The 12428-nt window shown below is 45.4% G+C and overlaps 1 protein-coding gene and 1 long non-coding RNA gene across 6 annotated transcripts in view; one reads left to right on the top strand and one right to left on the bottom strand.

Moving 5' to 3' along the window:
• Positions 1–10317, bottom strand: part of LOC118918796 (zinc finger protein 337-like) — a 124973-nt gene extending 114656 nt beyond the window's left edge. For 4 of the 5 annotated variants that reach the window (XR_008993817.1, XR_008993816.1, XM_057492166.1 and 1 more), the window contains exon 1: positions 10141–10317. The gene's annotated coding sequence lies outside the window, so the exon portion shown is untranslated. The remainder of the gene's footprint in view (positions 1–10140) is intronic. The other variant, XM_057492167.1, reaches the window with a different exon arrangement.
• A 134-nt stretch (positions 10318–10451) lies between these two features.
• LOC130680796 (uncharacterized) lies at positions 10452–12142 on the top strand. Its single transcript, XR_008993831.1, has 2 exons — positions 10452–10854; positions 11984–12142. It is a non-coding gene; the product is annotated as an uncharacterized LOC130680796 (long non-coding RNA).
• The last annotated feature ends 286 nt before the right edge of the window (positions 12143–12428 follow it).

Below are 12428 nucleotides of genomic sequence, written 5' to 3'. Positions count from 1 at the left end.
TTCTGTGTATTAATTTTGTATCCTGGAACTTTGAATTCAGACATTAGATCTAGTAGTTTTGGAGTGGATTCTTTAGGATTTTTTATGTACAATATCATGTCATCTGCAAACAGAGGCAGTTTGACTTCTTCCTTGCCAGTCTGGATGCCTTGTATTTCTTTGTGTTGTCTGATCGCCGTGGCTAGGACCTCCAGAACTATGTTGAATAAAAGTGGAGAGAGTGTGCATCCTTGTCTTGTTCCTGATCATAAAGGAAAAGGTTTTAGGTTCTTGCTGTTAAGTATAATGTTGGCTGTGTTTGTCTTATGTGGCCTTTATTATATTGAGGTACTTGCCCTCTATACCCATTTTGTTGAGAGTTTTTATCATGAATGAATGTTGAATTTTGTCCAATGCTTTTCCAGCAACTATAGAGTATCATGACGTTTTTGTCCTTTTTGTTGATGTGGTAGATGATGTTGACAGATTTTGAATGCTGTACCATCCTTGCATCCGTGGGATGAATCCCACTTGTTCATGATGGATGACCTTTTTGATGTATTTTTGAATTCAGTTTCCTGATATTTTGTTGAGTATTTCTGCATCTATGTTCATCAGGGATATTGGTCTGTAATGTTCTTTTTTTGTGGTGTCTTTGCCTTGATTTGGTATTAGAGTGATGTTGTCCTTGTAGCATGAGTTTGGGAGTATTCCCTTTGCTTCTATGTTTTGGAAAACTTTAAGGAGAATGGACATTAGGTCTTCACTAAATGTTTATAAAATTCAGCAGTGAAACCATCTGGTCCAGGAGTTTTGTTCTTAGGTAGTTTTTTGATTACCAATTCAATTTCCTTGCTGGCAATTGGTCTATTCAGATTTTCTGTTTCTTCCTGGGTCAGCCTTGGAAGGTTGTATTTTTCTAGAAAGTTGTCCATTTCTTCTAGGTTATCCAGTTTGTTAGCATATAACTTTTCATAGTATTCTCTAATAATTTTTTTGTATTTCCTTGGTGTCCATAGTGATTTTCCTCTCATTTCTGATTCTGTTTATGTGTGTAGACTCTCTTTTTTTCTTGATAAGTCTGGCTAGGGGTTTATCTATTTTGTTTATTTTCTCAAAGAACCAGCTCCTGCTTTCATTGTTTCTTTCCATTCTTTTCTGTTTTATTTCTGCTTTAATCTTTATTATGTCCCTCATTCTACTGACTTCAGGCCTCATTTGTTCTTTCTACTTCCATTAATTGTGAGTTCAGACTGTTCATTTGGGATTTTTCTTCTTTCCTGAGGTAGGTCTGTATTGCAATATATATTTACTTCTCAGCATGGCCTTTGCTGTGACCCACAGATTTTTGTGTTGTTGAATTATTGTTGTCATTTGTCTCCATACATTTCTTGATCTGTTTTTATTTGATCATTGATCCATTGATCATTCAGGAGCATGTTATTAAGCCTCCATGTGTTTGTGGAGGCTTTTTCATTTTCTTTGTGTTATTTATTTTGAGTTTCATACCTTTGTGATCTAAGAAGCTGTGATAGGTAAAATTTACAAGGACAGCAACCTAGTGGGTAGCTACACTCTGTCTTGCACCCCTCCCTCCTCAACATAAACAACACTACAAGGACAGTAATTTACAAGGTGGCTCCCCTCTGCCTCACCCCCCTCCTCAACCCAAACAAAAAAACACTCCCTTGGTTTCCCCATCCAAGCTCCGGGTCCCAAGGTTTGCTCCCTAAACTCCCTCCCCCTTGCCTGCTCACTTGCTATGCATGTAGGAGTTACAAATAAAGAAGCAGAAAGGTATAAATTGCCCCCTTTTCCTTTGTTTGTGGCTCAGACTTTTTGGAAGATTACTCCCCTCTGAGCCTGCCAGTGTGAAATAAAGCCTCAACACTCCAAGACCTCCGAGTGCTGCTTGGTTTTTCTCGTTGGTGATCCAGTCCAGGCTTTTTTTCATAATTTTCCGTAACAGCTGAATGGTACAATTTCAATCTTTTTTAATTTATTGAGGCTCTTTTGGTGGCCTAGTGTATGATCCATTCTTGAGAATGTTCCATGTGCACTTGAGAATGTGTATTCTGTTGATTTTGGATGGAGTGTTCTGTACATGTCCATTAGGTCCATCTATTCTAATACATTGTTCAGTGCCTCTGTCTCTTTACTTATTTTCTGTCTGTTTGCTCTCTCCTTTGGAGTGAGTGGTGTGAAATCTTGTAAAATGAATGCACTGCATTCTATTTCCCACCTAATTTTGTTGGTATTTGTTTCACATATAAAGGTGATCCTGTATTGGGTGCATAGATATTTATAATAGTCATATCCTCTTGTTGGAATGACCCTTTCATCATTATGTAATGTCCTTGTTTGTCTCATTATTTTCTTTATTTTGAAGTCTATTTTGTCTAATAGAAGTACTGCAACTTCTGCTTCTTTCTACCTATTAATTTCATGAAATATGTTTTTCCATCCCTTTTAGTTTCAGTCTGCATATGTCTTTTGGTTTGAATTGAGTCTCTTGTAGGCAGCATATAGATGGGTCTTGTTTTTTTATCCATTCAGTGATTCTATGTCTTTTGATTGGTGCATTCAGACCATTTACATTTAGGGTGATTATCAATAGGTATGTACTTATTGCCATTTCAGGCTTTAGATTCGTGGTCACCAAAGGTTCAAGGGTAATTCCTTTACTAACAGTCTAATTTAACTCACTTAGTATACTATAACAAACACAACCTAAAGGTTCTTTTTCCCCCTCCTTTTTCTTCCTCCTCCCTTCTCTATATATTACATATCATATTCTGTATACTTTGTCCCTTGTTTGACTTTGGTGGTAGTTGATTTGATTTTGCATTGGCTTAGTGATTAATTGTTTTACTTTGTTGTGGTTTTATTTTCCCTGGTGACAGCTATTTAGCCTTAGGAAGACTGTATCTATAGCAGTCCCTCCAAAATGCACTGTAGAGGTGGTTTGTGGCAGGTAAATTTTCCCAGCTTTTGCTTATGTGAAAATTGTTTAATCCCTCCTTCAAATTTAATTGATAACCTTGACAGGTAGACTCTTCTTGGTTTGAGGCCCTTCTGCTTCATTGCATTAAATATGTCATGCCACTCCCTTATGGCCTCTAAGGTTTCTGTTGAGAAATGTGAAGATAGCCTGACAGGTTTTCCTTTGTATGTGATATTTTTTCTCTCTAGCTGGTTTTAAAAGTCTGTGTTTATCCTTGCTCTTTGCCATTTTAATTATTATATGTCTCGATGTTTTCTTCATTGCTTCCCTTGTGTTGGGGGATCTGTGCATCTCCATGGCCTGAGAGACTATCTCCTTCCCCAGACTGGGGAAGTTTTCAGCAATTACCTCCTCAATGACACTTTCTATCCCTTTTTCTCTCTTCTTCTTCTTCTTGTACCCCTATAATGCAAATATTGTTCCATTTGGATTGGTCACACGGTTTTATCAATGTTCTTTCACTGTTAGAGACCCTTTTATCTTTCTGTGCCTCAGCTTCTTTATATTCCTCTTCTCTAATTTCTATTCTATTTACTGTCAGTTCTCCTACATCTAATCTGCTTTAAAATCGCTCCATTGTATGTTTCATTTCAGATATGGAATTTCTTAATGATTGAATCTGTCTTAAATTTGTTCCAGAGTTCTTTAGTATTTTTCTATACCTCCAGGAGCATGTTTATGATTTTTATTCTGAACTCTCTTTCAGGAAGATTGGTGAGTTCAGTTTCATTTGGCCCTTTTTCTGGGGTTTGTGAGATTTTGGTCTGAACCATGTTCCTTTGACATTTCATATTTCAGTGTAGTGCCCACTAGTGCACAGAAGCTCCAGTCTCTGGAGCTGCTCAGCCCCTAGAGTGAGGTTGGGGGTCATAGGGGAGTGGAGCTGGTGCCTGGGGGGAGGAAAGATCTCTTTCCTGATTCCCAACTGCAGTGCCTGTCTCTGGTGTCAGAGCCAGTGGGCCGAGTACAGAGGTGTAAGCCTCTGTGCTCCGTGTCTGTAACTGTTATAGGTGGGGCCTCCCTCTGGCTGGCCTGACACTAGCACAGTGACTGCTGGTTGAGGAGCCAGTGCTGGCAGGCTAGGAGGAAGGTGCAGCAGACTGCATGTCACAGTGGGGGGCCTCAGATCTGTGTAGCCAGCAAGGGGAATGGAGCACCTGAAGCTCTTCAAAGTTCCCAACCTGCTGGGCAGACCGCACCCAGACAACTTTGTCCACCTATCCCTTCTCCTGTGCAGCAAGCTCCATGCAAATTCCACCCCTTCAACAGCCCTCTCAGTACTAGGAAGCCTCAGAGACCACCCACCTTTCCTTTGTCCCAGAGTGGCCTGATGTGGATCCTGTCCTCCACAAATGGTTGGAATCTCAGTCTCTCAAGCACTCTGCCTGTTCCAGCTCCCCAACTCCACCAACTCCAAGAGAGCCACACAATGTATGTTTGTGCTTCAAGGCAGATCTCCAGGGCTCAGTGTTCAGCAGTTCTAGACGTCCACCCTCTCCCTTCTCTATTTCCCTTCCTCCCACTGGTGAGCTGGGGTGGGAGAAGGGCTTGGGTCCCATGGGATCAAGGGTTTGGTACATTGCCCTGCTTTGTAAGGTCTACTCTGTTCTGGTGTATGCAGTCTGGTGTAGCCTTCTTTCCGGTTGCTGTTGTAGGGTAAGTTGTATTAACTATATTTTCATACTATATGTAATTATGGGAGGAGTTCTTTGTGTCACCTATCACTCTGCCACCTTGAATTTCAATGCCTAATTATCAAAACTCTCTAAACTACAACTTAAAATGGGTGGATTTTATTGTGTTCAAATTATACCTCAGTAACACTGATGATTTCTTCCTGTGCAGAGCGGCGATTCCAGCCCTAACCTGCAGGTCGGTTGAGAGATAAACTGTGGCAAGAGGTGTAAAGCCCAGAACCTTTGCTCAGGGAACCGTTTTCACAAGGCCAGTTCTACACCATGCATGCAGTAAGCTCTACCCAGCACTGAGAGGAGCAGTGATGGACGTGTCCTGAGGAATCGGCTGGGATCTGGGGAAACATTTCTTCCTGAGAGGCTTGGTGGCCTGAGAACCAGCTAAGGCTCTGAGATCACAGGGCACAGTGCAGCTCACAGGCCGTCAGTCACGGCTGGGGAAAGCCCTCATGGTTTGCAGCAGAGAAGGTAACAGGCAAGGAGTATCCAACCCAGGCGGCTGTCCTCCCTACGCCCAGCACAGTCCCCTCTCCTGTGGGCACAGGACTGGAGGAAGCAGAGTGGGAGGCTAAGAGTGTGTCCTGGGAAATTCCCAAACCTGGGGTCCATGGCCACCTCTTGTTCTGGGAAGAGACCCAGAATGTAGGTATCTGAACACAGCCTGTCCTGACATGATGCTGACAGTGATCAGAAAGCTTCTCCTCTTAATTCATTTGGAACAGAAAGTATTAATATTACTACTACTAAATACTTATTGGGCACTTACTATATACCAGAGATGGTTTCCGGCATCATACCAGGTATCCTCACGAATCCCTCACAACACTATGATGTGGTTACTTACCACCCAACTATTTCAGATGAGGAAACTGAGGCACAGAGAGTTTAAATTAGTAACAAAGCCGAGGTCTGAAGTCTCACTGTAAAGTGCATACTTCACACCAGTAGACATGGCTATGGCGATGCCCAGCATACATGCATGGGGGGGGGAATGTGGAACAACCCAGAATATTTGTGCTTAAAAGAAAACCACAGGCCCAAAGCTGTTACTCTTCTAACGGCCCTACGTTGGCAAACAAAATCTTACTACCCAATTTCACAGTAGTTTCAGCCTCCCTGGAATAGAACCTTTAACCAGACAACATGAAATTTCCTGCTCAGCACTGGGAAATTTACTGAGACTCCTTCTGTTCTCCTTTAGGGCAACCTTGCATAAAACAGTTGATTCTTTGCCAGTAATTTCCTTTCCTCTGCTCCCTCTCCATCCTTAATAACCTCTACTTTTCTGCAGCCCAAAGGAGTCTCTCTCCACTCACAAGAGAGAATGGTGCCCAATCATGAGCCACTTAAAGCCTGTAACATTTTCAAATTTACTCAAATGACTTTCGTTATTTTCAATAGTTGTACAGTGATATGTTAGATCTAGCTGATATGTTCATGGGGAATTAGTATCTCTAATTCTCAGTTATATTTACAATTTTTGCCACAAAAGTTTAAACCATTTATTTGATGATCATTGCACAGGCCCACTGGTGTTGGAAAACCTGCCTGGCCTCACTACTCCTCCCACGCCAATAACCAAGGGAGTCAGAGTGATGCAGGGGATGGAAGGGGTCGCCTCCTTTCCCAAAGCCACCCAACCTCCCTTGGATGCCTGCCCCAAGTTGAACCCCAGCTATGTTTCCAAAACCTCTCCCAGGACACATGGACAGCCACCTCTTCCCTGCTGGAGGAAGACTGTCCCAAGGAGACCCTGCCCCAACCTCAACTGCTGGCCCTCACCCAAATTAAATCAACCAAGCGACATCTGCCCCTTTGTTAGGCAGGAAAACAGGTATGAGCAGGAAGAAAAGAGAATAAGGCCAGAAAAGCCCAATGGCAGGGGCTCAAAGAGTTTACCTGTTAAAACTAGAAAGCCAGAAAAGACAGAATTAATGAGTTAGTCAATTAAAGCCCAGAAGGTCAGGAGCAACTTCCCATGGAATGTTTGAATACTCCCCAGATAAAGGAAGTGTCTCAGCACAGGATATCTTTTCACTGTGTCAATGGGCTCAAACCTTTCTAAGATTTACTTTAGCCTGCTAAAAGCCCCAGCTTATTCAGGAGAAATTCCATCCTAAAGCTAAGACTGCATTTTAATCAAACAGAGAATAACTCAGCTCGCTTTAGAGGCAGAGCAGATGGTCTTGACTGATATGCTCCCAGGCAGGACTACTGTCCTGGGAGGGAATCAGACAGGTAAATGTCTTGTACTAAGTTAAAAGAAAAAACTTAATGTCTCATCAAAGATGAACATTCTGGAACCAGTGGACAAGTCCACACTCCAAGCCTTTTGTTATATTCCTGAAAATCCTTCACCGCATATGAAACTCCAGACCCTAAACACTTAGGGGCGCACCTTTGTGGTCACCCACACTTTCAAAGTGTGTAGCCCTTTCCCAATCTTTCACCGCACCTGTCTCTTAGGTAGCCCACACTCCCCTTTCTCCAAGTGTGCACACTTTTGCCTTAAATCAACTGTCACTACTACAATGCTCTGTCTCTATGCTTTTCCAGTGTGTCTGTGTCACTTTGCTTTGTCATTCTGATCCTCTGCATTGAAGCTCAAACCTTAACGCCCTCTGCCCTATTACAGATAAGTAAGGAGGGGCTGATGAGAGCTCAGATCTGGGCTCGCAAATCACTGTCACCTGGGTGCCCCAGATGGCGCTGCAGCTCACGGTCATGCTCTCTAGTAGCCTGCCTGAAAGCCCCACTTATTTGTCTCCAGGAAGTTCGCAGAACATAACCTCATTCCATCCTGTGCTCTGCGGCTCCCACAAAGCCTGGGGTGGTAGGGACTCAGTTCCCACGCTGTGCAGATCCGAGTGCACACTGGACACAAGGTGACATTGGCTTAAGCAGTGAGCAGGGGATGCGCCCCTTGCAGAGCAGAGGTTCAGTGAACTTCCTTTGTCATTCTCTCTGTCATTCCCTTATACTCTTGCCTTAATAAACTGCTTCCTTGAGAAGGGGATTGAGGGGTATTATGATCAGTTCACATGGTGTGTGGGGGTCCTGGGGAAGACAGTGTAGCACAGAGAAGACAAGTAGTGACTCTGGCATCTTAGTACATTGACAGAGAGTGACTGCAATGGGGGTACGGGATGGGGTACTCGATAATATGGGAGAACATAGTAACCACATTGTTTTTCATGTGAAACCTTCATAAGAATATATATCAATAACACCTTAAAAATTTATTTAAAAAATAATAAAGTCGTCCCTCACCTTATACTTTAATGTCTCTCTGACTCCAAACCAACTCCCCTCCCCTCCAAAATATGTCCCAACTGTTTGAGGGGAAGCACTATCGTGGAGAACTGGATCAAGAAATTAATCTTACAGAACATCTACAGGACAGACTATGGATGGTGATATAACATCTCTCACTATATTTCAGGTCATGAGGCCACACATCATGAGACTGTTAGGCAGAAGAATAGATATGAGTGGGGTGGAAAGTCCACTAGGAGGGACTCAAAAGACTTAGCCACTTTAAACTAGAGAGCCAGAAAGACGCGGAGTTAATGAGTTAATCAGTAAGGGTCAAAAGACCAGGACTAACTTGGCCTGCAATGTTTGAATCTTCCCCAGATAAAATCATCTCACCATAGCCTATGTCTTCATTTTGTCAGTAAGATCATGCCATTGCAAGATTTACTTTTGCCTGCTAAAAGGCCCAGCTTATTCTTTAACTTTACATATATGCTGTTTTTCCCTCATACAGCTCCTAAACAAGTAATCTGCAACGTAGGCAAGAGATAAGCATGATTATTTTTGCAACAAGCCCAGTTCTAAACAGCATTGAAGAAACAGGAAGGATTCCATCTTAAAGTCAAGATTGCATTTTAAAACCCGAGAAATTAAGAAGTAAGATTCTTAACAGTCTTTAGCAAACAATGTTTCAGCCCACCTAGGGGGCATGGCAGGCAGTCATAAATTGAAATGCTGGCAAACACACGGTGCTAACCTTAGGAAGAAATCAGAGCAGTAAATTTCCTGTGTAAAGTTAATTTTCTAGAATTACCTGGAGGACAGAGAAGAGACTTAATGTCTCATCACAGATGAACATTTCGGGACCACTTAACAAGTGTACACTCCCTAGCCCTGTCACATTTGTGAAAAATCCATAAAACGGGAAACCCCCAACCCTTCAGTACGCACCGCTCTGGGGTCACCCACACTTTCTAAGTGGTTAGCCTTAAATGAAACTTAACCTTCCAGTGCCTCTTCTCTGAGGTTGCCCACACCGCTTCCTGAGTGTGCACTTTCTCTAATTACAACTTAAGCCCTTCAGGGTGCCTCGCCTCCCTGAGGTCACCTGCACTTTATCCCTAAGTAACCTTAAAGAAAACCTTTACTCTGCTTCACTACTGTGTCTCTGCCTTTCAATTCTCTGTTGCAGTGGGGGCAGGAACGAAGGAAAATAAACAACGCTCCCCTAAAGACACCACAAGTCATGCCTATGCCCAGCAACGCCCCAGCTTTTCCCCATTCTTGAAAGCCTGAAAAGACACAATCCTAAGACTACGAGTGAACCTTCTCTGAGGCTGCCCACAACTCCCCTTTCTTCGAGTGGTACTTTTTGACTTAAACATTTCTCACTGGTGCAATCAACTTATTTTGCTTTGTCTCTGCGCTCTTCCAGCGGTGAGCGTCTTTGTTACTTCGCTGTTCATTCTAACCTGCAGACTGAAGCACAAGCCTTCACCCTCTGTCCTACTTCGGGTAAGTAGGGAAGGGCACCGAGGTCTGAGTTGGGCTCACAAGTTCCCATCACCTGGGACACCGGGACAGACCTCCCGCTGTACGACCGTGCTCCTTAGAAGCTGCCCCCACATCTCCTTTCTTGGCCTTCGGGAAGGTCTCAGAACACGGTCTCACCCCGTGCAGTGCTCTGCACCTCCCCGATATCCTGGAGTGCTAGGGCGTGGTTCCCAGGCTGTGCAGATCACGCGAACCCTGCATCCAGGAGACCCGGCCCTGCAAGTTGCCGAGGCACCTGCCCACGCGGAGCTCAGTGAGCACCCCTTTTCGCCCCCGGCCCTCGCCTGCTCTCTGCCGCTGCTCACCGTTCTGGACAACGCCCTCACCTCCACTCGTCCGACCTGTTCGAGAACTCCCTCTCCTCGGGCGTCAGGAACCCTCCCGCCCAGGCGGAGGCTCCGCCGAGAGCGCGGGTAGAGGCCCTCCAGACGCAGCCGCCAGACGACGCCGGGACTCCCCGGGCCGCAGCTCCCAGCTTTTCCCAAAGGCTCCCCTGGAGACTCGCCCCATCTCCCCCTGGGACACGGACCCCCTGCACCTGCGGCCTGCAGGCGCTTCCGGCCTCAGCAACCCTCCCCCGCCGCATCCGCACGGCCGGCGTCCTCCCCGCTCGGAAGAGAGAGCTGGACAGGGGGCTGCAGGGCCCCTACTCACCCGGGGACGGACGGCGGGCGGGGACGGTGGCTCCGCGTCCTCGGCCGGACGCAGACGGAGGCTCTACGCCTCGGCGTGGCCGTCCACCCGAGCACACTACGAGGAATCCTGCGCGCAGGCCGGGATTCCAGTACCCAGAATCCTCGTTGCGGTCCCAGGTTTCCAGTACCCAGAATCCTCAGCGGGTCGAGTCCAGGACTTCAGTACCCAGAATCCTCGGCGCAGTGTTGCACCAGAACTTCCGTACCTGGAAGCATCGGCCCTGCTTCATGCTTCAGTACCCAGAATCCTCAGCGCAGTGGGCTCCAGGACCTCTCTACCCAGAAACCTCCGACCTTCAGCTGTCCAGCACCAGAATCCTTGAAGCGGTGCAGTACGAACTCATCAGTACCGAGAGGACTTAGCGCGGTGCAGCCCCAGGTCTTCAACACCAAGAATCCCCAGAGGCGTGGGCAAAGGTCTTAGGTACAGAGATCCGTGGCGCAGCTCCACCTCCCGGGACTGCACGTCCCAGAACCCCCATTTCGGCCCATGCCTGCAGTTCCTGAGTCGAGTCCCCAAACCACAGGGGCTGCCTTTTGCCTCAGCTTCAAGTGAAGCCTCCTTGGATGCTGAAGCTGCACGGCCTCTACCCAGTTGCTGGGATGGACGTTCTGGGAGCATCTGCTGCACAGCCGTGCTGCAACTCGCATCTAGGGCCCCACGTTCCTTTCTGTGAGTAACAGTCCACATCACTCTTTCCCCTTCCGGGCACCTTCTAAAATTACCCTTTCAGTACCACCACAAATTAAGTTGCCAAGCAAATGAAAAGAAAAGGTTACAATCCTGGGCTGATGCAAAGTCTCACCGGAACCAGATGGGAACTGAGTGCCCTAAAAACACTGAGGAGACACTTACCAACTTTACATTTCCCTGTATGGCCCCGGAAGATGACTGGTTAGCCAGAGACAGGTAAGATTCCTCAAGGGAGGAACAACCTAAGACAGGCACAGTCGCAGGGGAGCCATCAGGTGAGAAATTGGGGATCAACAGAGGTGAGGCTTAGAACGTCACCCCCCCTGTTTTGAGAGAAATCTGCATCCGCAGATGTTTTGTTGCCCTTGTATAGCTTGGATTAATACTTAGTCTATAGGCACACACCTGATCATCTACATTTGCCCTCTTACAGCACCAAACTATGTTTTCTACCTTTATCTTGCATCTAGCTACCACTTCAGCATTTTATTAAACATAATAATAATAAGGGAGAAATGTGCGATGCACATATAAATCAAGTATAAAAATCAAATGAATATTCGTATTTGACATGATTGGTTATAGTTCATAATGCGTGATCAAAACCAAAAGTTTCTGTAATGACTGCCCTTGCACTGTTCACCATGTAAGAACTTATTCACTATGTAAGAAATTTGTTCACCATGTAAGAACTTGTTCATTATGCTTCAGAAGATTGGAGACTGTTGAGAATTAGGCTTGGGGTTGATTAATAATTGTGCATTGAGTCCCCTGTACAGAATTTTATTGTTGTTAACAACCATTTGATCAAAAAATATGAGAGATGCCCTCTCTAAAAAAAAAAAAAAAAAACACTGAGGAGAGAACCATTCCCCGGTCTGACACACTTGGGTTCATGATCTAATTGGCCCACAGCAGCCCCAGTACAGGAGTTCCCAGGCTGCAGAGGACCCAGGGCATCAGGCCCCTGCAGATTCTATAAAACCCACCTGTGGGTAAAATTGTAGCATTTCCAGAATATCTCGCCTGGCTTCAGTATATCTGCATATCAATTGGCATTAAGAGGTGGAAAGAAGTATGGCTTTAGTGCTTTTGCATCCTTCCTCAGGGGTGGAGAAGTTCATCTCCATATCAATGGGTAATTACCTGGGCAACAGGGCTTATCTGTACCAGAGAGGTGAGGGGGAGGACCCGTGTGGTTGCTGCTTGAGCAGAGAAGAAAGACGTCTGGGACTGCAGTTTGTGATCAATAAACAGGTTTTAAACTTTATTTCTCCCTTTGACTGATTTTAGTTTTTAGGGGTATTTTGCCCCAGGATTTCCTTTCCCCAGACTTACACTGCCTATGCCCTGTGGTCCCTGCGAGCATCCAGTGTTAAAATCAACCCCAACCTGACTCATCCAGGAACAGGACCCAGTAAGGGAAGCAAATCTGACAGGAAGAGTTGGGAGTCAGCAAATTGAAGCTCGCCACACACGTGCCCTCATTGACACCTTGTAAGATAAATTCTAACCGAAATAAGCAGGCGATGAGAGGCAACAAAGGGCCAGGC

This window comes from Manis pentadactyla, chromosome 14, assembly GCF_030020395.1.
Source record: "Manis pentadactyla isolate mManPen7 chromosome 14, mManPen7.hap1, whole genome shotgun sequence".
In the NCBI taxonomy this organism is placed as follows: domain Eukaryota; kingdom Metazoa; phylum Chordata; class Mammalia; order Pholidota; family Manidae; genus Manis; species Manis pentadactyla.
The sequence above is the reverse complement of the archived record's forward strand: the minus strand, read 5'-3'. Positions and strand labels throughout refer to the sequence as shown.